Source organism: Cyrtonyx montezumae, unplaced genomic scaffold (assembly GCF_038088225.1).
Source record: "Cyrtonyx montezumae isolate F1298 unplaced genomic scaffold, pur_monq_1.0 scaffold_31, whole genome shotgun sequence".
Taxonomy (NCBI): Eukaryota; Metazoa; Chordata; class Aves; order Galliformes; family Odontophoridae; genus Cyrtonyx; species Cyrtonyx montezumae.
Genome location: NW_027072036.1, coordinates 1,823,154 through 1,830,427, shown reverse-complemented (window position 1 = coordinate 1,830,427; position 7,274 = coordinate 1,823,154).

The window sequence follows — 7,274 nt, the reverse complement described above, 5'->3', positions numbered from 1 at the left end:
AACAGCTGCCTGCTGAAGGATTTCATGAGCCATAGCTGGTCTCTCTGTATACAGGTTGAAACCACATAAACGTACTGCATTCACAGAATCCTATGCAGTATCACAGATCACCCACGTTCAGCTGAAGCATCACCTCCACTTCTTGGAGCTTCTTGAGGCTTCTTGGAGCTTCTTTATTGCTACTCAGGAAAGATCTGGAGCCACCAAGACTCCATTGGACAACCAGAAGAACACTCAGTAACATCTGACAAAGGAAGAAATACCAAAAATAAAATGTTTCACATTGTCAAAGCTCTATGATTTCTGGTTACTCTGGGTTTCAGGATGATAACCAGTACAGATGGCTTTGCACACGGGAAAACAATCTTGAGATTCTCTGGAGGGAAAAACCACGCAAGGATCCATTCAGTAAGTATCCATTCACTAGTCCCTACAAAACTACCATATGAATTATCTCTTGAAGCACAGTAAACAATAATCTTTGGCTTTGAAAAGAAGAGCACCTCTTCTAACATTTGCATTGTTTGTGGAAAGCACTGTTGCTCAATGCTAACTTACATTAGATTAGGTGGAGATTAGGTCTGATGTTGGATGTTAAATGTGACCACCCAAACACACTGCTCAATTCACAAAGCCCCTCAGCTTCTGACAGCCAAAGGCCCCGAGTGTTGTCAAGAGGTGGGAAGAGGCAGTAACATAGCAATCACTCACTATCACAACATCAACCAAGGCAGTTCCCTGTCCATTAGTGCTACCATCTTTCTGCTCTTCTTTTACAGAAAGGAACCAATAAAGATGCATGCTGAACACAGGAGTTGTTTGTGATCTTCTGCACGACCAATGGAAATAAGTCATACACGCCTTTCTCGACATGCAGCACACACTGCTGACGCTGAGATCACATCAGCAATGGAACCTGTTTAGATTACTGAATACAAAGTTAAGGCCAAGATCTTCAGGGTAATTATTTTAGCCCTCACAAAGTGGTTTCTTTCCACTTGGATGAAGAGAAGAGGGCTGCAGAAAGAGCTGCCCAGTAATTCTGATCCAACCTTGTTCTGTCTGGAGGACACGCAATGGTTAGGGCACTGAACTTTAAACAGGAGGATGGGGGGCATTCATGATTTCCTCTGCTCTTAGAAGAATTAAGGTATTTCACAGAATCACAGAATACCCCAAGTTGGAAGGGACCCATAAGGATCATTGAGTCCAACTCAACAAGAGCAAGGAGACGTAAGCACAGGCTTCAAATGAGCATGGTCTTAAATGTCTTCTGAGAATGGTGGCTGCTTCAACTGAACAAAGCATCCCACCTGGATTAAAGCATCTGTAGAACTTCACATTTGTGAAGTTCACGTTTGTTGTCTTGTTACAATGCACACAGAACTAGACTGCATCAGTTCACTGGGTTTCCCTTGGTTACCTACTCAGGAATAAGGTCTCCATGGAATACAGTGAAATTCAGAAACTGTATACAGAACCTCTGAAAGAAGGGACACAAATATTCTTATTAGAGAGAACTAAATGTTCTATGGAGTCAAAAATTCAGTTCAAACCGCGCTCAATTGTACTGAAAAACGAATGCTAAGCCATAAGCAACAGCAGAACAATTGTTTGCTAAAACTATCCCTATGTTTTCCAACCTAAATTTCTTTGCTGCTCTCATCCCTCAGTTTTTTAATTGCCAGAACTATCCTTCTTTGAGAATACTTCAACCAGTGGAAGTCAATGTTGGTTCTACTTCACCAGACTACAAAAGCTCTTTTCTGTTTCAAGGTAACATCTCAATTCCTTCTCCTTTACTTTGCCCAATTTGTTTCAGTCTGAAATGAGCTTCCATAAGGTGACAGAGATGACACATTTTCATCTGCAAATCCTACAACAGCACTGCCACCTCCCTTCCTTACAAAGAGATACGTCCACCTCAGATGGAGCACGAGTCTATGTATTTATTCATCAACAGTTATGTTATGAGCAATTGATGGCCCTTCTGAGATTTAATCTTGTACTTATCCTTCTATTTTTCATTGGTGAGTTTCTGGCTTGAAGGAGCTCCTAGCTTAAGTAGTCAGAACTTAAATACCCTCCATCTTACACCTCTGTATTAGTCTTATTTTTATTGTTCTTGTCTTCAAACTATACCAAAAGGACTGGATAATACTCCAAGCTTTTCAGGTCAACCATGCATGTTACAAGTAAGAATTGTGGTCGCTTTTGTCAAAGTCATTAATGAAAAAACCATGAACTCAATCAACCACAGACTCTATTATATTGCCTCCTCGAGGCCAACTGCTTATACACTCCCAGATCTCACCCTTTTTAGATGGCCATTTCCTATGTGCTGTGAAAGAAATAGGGGAAGAAAGCTGGTTCACCTGGCAGAAACCCTCTGCACCTAGCTCCCTGACTCAATCAATTCCTTCAAAATACAGTCCAGTAGTTGGACAAGGCAAAGCCCAGGCCTTCCCACAGTAGCTCCACATGTGAATTTGCTGGCCTTACAGAAATCAAAAACTGCTTAAAAATGATTAGCAATGATATATTTCAGAGGGACAAAATAACAACTTCCAGATTGGGTTTTTAAAACACTTAAACAACAGACAAAGATTCATTCTTCTGTACTTGAGACTCAAAAATGCATTTCTTCAGTTTCTTCACCTTGTGCTCTAAAGGCAGAATCGCTGTTCTCTATAGTATGCTGAGATGATTCCCTGAGGAATCTGTATGGATAATTTCTACCCTTGATGGCAAACCTTTTATTGCAGAACTATACAGTAATGGAAAAGGATAGGCACAGACAGACAAGAAGATGAAGAAGAGCTCAGACTGGGCTTAATCCCTTATGAGGCAAAAAAATGGAAACATCCCAGAAAAAGAGAACAAAGCCACCAATGCTTCGGGATGTGATGCTAGAAAGTACCAAATAATGGAACTGAACTCAACAATACCCTTTCACAGCACTCATGCTGAGTGTTGACACACCAGCAGGGTTACAACAGCTGCAATGAGATGAAATTGAAAGCCTTGCTGAAGCCCTGTCATATCCCAGAAAGATATCTTGATCTTTAGCTGTTCAGGACACAGACAGGCCAAATTCAGTTCTACTGTGTTAGTTTAAAATCAGGTCAATTATTTAGGTTTTTAATTGAGGTCTCAGAAGACTAATCTAGCCACTTCCTGAAATCCTACTGTAGGTGACTGCTATGTACATCTCCATGCTGAACTTCAAGGACAAGGCACAATTTCCAGAACTCTGAAGCTCACCCTCTGCAGAGATTTGTGTAAAACCACCACCACAATGGCCTGTTCTTAGCTAACACAAACTGACGAGGAACCACTGATGCCTTTCAGGAATACTATTTTACATACATGTACACTGCAGAACAAGCTTGACACCTCAACTACCGTTGTGTCCCGACAGAGTGCACAGCAAGATTCCTGATCCCAACTGCAAGATAACCAGGACAGAAGGAAAGAAAAGGAGACATCCATGAAATACACGATGCCCACCTCAAAACCAGGCCCACAGTGCCTGTACCTGACATTGCTAAAGGTGTGCTAGTGTCCCAGTTAAGCCTGGATATGTAATTGTTTCTTAAGGACGCTTTCTAGTCTTGTGGTTTGACTGAATGTAATCCACAGAAAGCACTGTCAACATCCTGATGACAGCTTTATTCTGATTTTAATTATGTAGCCCATGCCCTTGGGCTGCATGGGCCCATGGAAGAATTACAGTGCACACATAAATGAGAAGCAAGATAAGAGAACACTATTAAGACAGATGACAAATAGTAAGTGTTGTCTTGAGTTTGTCCAACTGTTGGAAATAGAAAAGAATAAGTGTCCTATGGACTATGGAAATCCTAACCAGCACCCAAACTTCAAGCCACTGAAACCCTCAAACTTCAGTCTTTTCTAGAAACTGAATGCTACCATGTTATTCCTATTAGGGAAGAACAGATACATCAACAGGGGCAGAGCTCGAAAGCATGACCAACAACTTAAAGACAAGAAAAAAAACACTACTTTGGACAATTATGTTTAAGATATATTTCTTATGTGATTGGTGTTTGCAGCTCCATGTGGAGGCAGAAAAAAAAAAAGATAAGACTATGGCTTTGGCTCCAACACAAGTTAATGAGATTGGAAGGCACTCCCTGCAGAAGAAGCTGCTACTCACCATGAAGACTCCCCAAAACTCCAGGGCCTCTGGGTACCCAGAGCTCTCCCTGCTAAGAACCTACCTGGCTGTCTAGGCCAAAGTTTGGGACATGTCCACACTGACTCTGGAATCCAGAGCTTCAGATCGGTCCAAGTCTGTCACTGCAAGCCATTTTCACTCTACAGAATCTTAATTGTGAAAAGCTCATCACTTACTGACTATTGTAACTGTGTGCTCTTTAGTTTGCCCTGAAACAGTAAGTACCTTCAAATTGTGAACTGGAATCTGTAATTCAGTAGATACTAAGGGAGGTCATATAAATCTTTAACAAGAAATACATTCTACTCTTTGTAGACTAGAAAAATAAACCAGAAGTAAATAAATCCAGCATGACAGGAGAGATCCTCCCCCCTGACAGATGAGGCAGTGAAACACCACCAGCCCTACATGCCTAACTGTTCCCATGTTCAGTTGCCTATGCTCTCTGTGGAACACAAACACTGTTAATGGTATCTATCTTCATTGACTTCTTGCTTCAAACTATTTTTTCTTTGGTTAATACAACTATTTATCTACTTCAAAATAAGCATTAATCAAAAACTTCATGTTGACTCACACAAAAAGAAATGATCAATTGAAATTAATTGCCCTGTCTTTTTACAGCAACTTGGGTAAGAACAGACAATGCCATATACCTTCTTATGGTATATAACAGACAATACCATTTACCTTTTTTGACAGATACCTTTCACTATCCTTCATAAAGCTTGTACAAAAATATTATCATTTGTGTGTATACAATAGTTGTAAAGAAAAGTAAGGAGCTCCTTCGAGTACATGAGCGTCCACACACCAATCCGGTTTACTTGTGGAGTACTTTAGGAAATTATAGTAAAAGGACATTCAAATTGAAGAAAATAAGAAACAAACAAACAAAAAGATTGGAACTGTTAGGAAGAAAAAGGCCCCAGTCTCCCGACATGACCTCTTACTGCAGGGTGTGAAAACTCCAGCTTGGACCATATCCCAGCGCAATGGATTGTGCTTCAAACCTGGGTCAGGTTGGCAGCAGCACGGTGCAGAAAGCTGCCTGGCCACGAGCCCCTGCCTGCAGCAGGAGCCAGAAAGCAAAAGAGCTGAAGAGGCCCTTCACAGGTACAGTCCACACCGTATTTCTTCAGGAATTGTTCTGCAATAGCATGCAAGCAACTGAAACTAAGCTCTGAGTAAGCTATACTTCTCCCTGCTGTTCCATCTACAGCTGTCAGTGGTGGAAATCATTCCAATTTACCATGAAATATAACACAAGCTGTTGAGCACTTTTGTATAAAAATGATAAAAATAACAATCCAGCAATGATATTTCAAGTTCCAAGTTGGACATCCAGAACACCAGGATGCTCAGAGAGCTGGTGTACCTCTCCTACAAAGACAGGCCAAGGAAGCTGGGGGTGCTCAGCCTTGGAGATGAGAATGCTCCAGGGAGACCTCGTTATGGCCTTCCAGTACTTGATTATACACAATGAGGGAAGATAACTTTATACACAGGTAGACAGTGACAGGAAAAGGGGGAATCGCTTTTAACTAAAGGAAGGGAGATTCAGACTAGGTGTCAGGGGAAGTTTTTCACTCAGTGTGGTGAAGTGCTGGCACTGCTGCCCAGAGCTGTGGGTGCCCCATCCCTGGAGGTACTCAGGACCAGGGTGGATGGGGCCCAGGGCAGCCCGACCTGGCACTTAATCTAGCAGTTGGCAACCCTGCCATGGCAGAGGGCTTGGAAATGGATCTGTGAGGTCCCTTCCAACCCAACCGTGCTGTGATTCTATGTGCTGCCTTTATTTAACTCACACTGCCGTTCTACAGATCACCATCTTGTCTCGTGGAGACGCTCGATACTGCCTATACACAGCACAAACAAAACCTTAACTTTATTTAAGATTTCGATACCCTTGTTATTTAAAGCAGGCGCTTAAAGTACAAATGAACACTGAAAAGCACGCTGACCACGCACTCGTTAAGCACTACATCCAGCACTAAAAGCCCGAGACCTGCAGCAGGAGCCGGATGACGGTGCAATCAGGGCCCGCAGCCACGCACACGCGTGCACAGGACTCGCACCAACGCGCTGCCATTGACATCCAGCCCCGCTGTGCCCATCCATCCCTCCACAGCTGCACGCTGCAGGGCCCGGCCGTGCTGCAAGGACGGCGTCAGAACCGAACCAAACCCAACCAAACCCGCGTCCCAACCCCCCCACACATCGCTCTGCCCCGGCACACGCAGCGCCGACTCCAGCCCGGCACCGCCGGACCTCGGCCCCCCCCGAGCCGGGCCCTCCTCCGGCCCAGACCCCCAACCCTAACGCTACTCCCACGGGGAGGCCCGGCCCGGGCGGGCGGCTCCATCTCCACGGCCGCGAGGCGCCGTAGCTCCGCGGTTCGTCCCGCCCCGGCCCTCTCACCAGCTGGGGCACTCGAAGAGCGAGAGGCCGCCGCCGCCTCCGGCCGAGTTCGCGTTCGCCGCCATCTTGCATCTGCCCCATTCAGGCGGGCTGGGGGCAGCCGGGAGCGGGAGGGGCGCGGGACGCGGTCCCGGCGTCCTCAGCGCCGGGCGGGGGGGCGGGGCCCGGCAGCGCCGCTCTACGTCCCCGTTTCCATAGAAATAACGCCCCCTTCGAACTTGGAAGGCTGCAGGGGGATGTTATGGCCCCTCAGTACGTGAAGGGGCCTACTGGGAAGCTCGGGTGGGACGGCAGGTAGAGACAGAATGAGGGGAAATGGTTTTCAACTGGAAGAAGGTAGATTTGGACTAGATATTAGGGAAGAAGATCTTCGCTGTTCTTGCTGGAACAGGCTGCCCCTTGAGGTTGTGGGCGCTCTCTCCACAGAAGCATTCGAGGCCGGGCTGGATGGGGATGTGGGTACCTTGCTCCACAGGGAGGTGTCCCTGCCTGCAGCAGGCAGCCTTAAAGGTCTCTTCCAACCCAAACCATTCTAGGATTCTATGATACAGAGGTCCAGCACCCAGAAGAAACACCCACCACAGCTGACAGCACATGACGCAGCAGGATCTATCTCAAATAAGGAACAGAACACAGAAACAGCTCCTCTGTT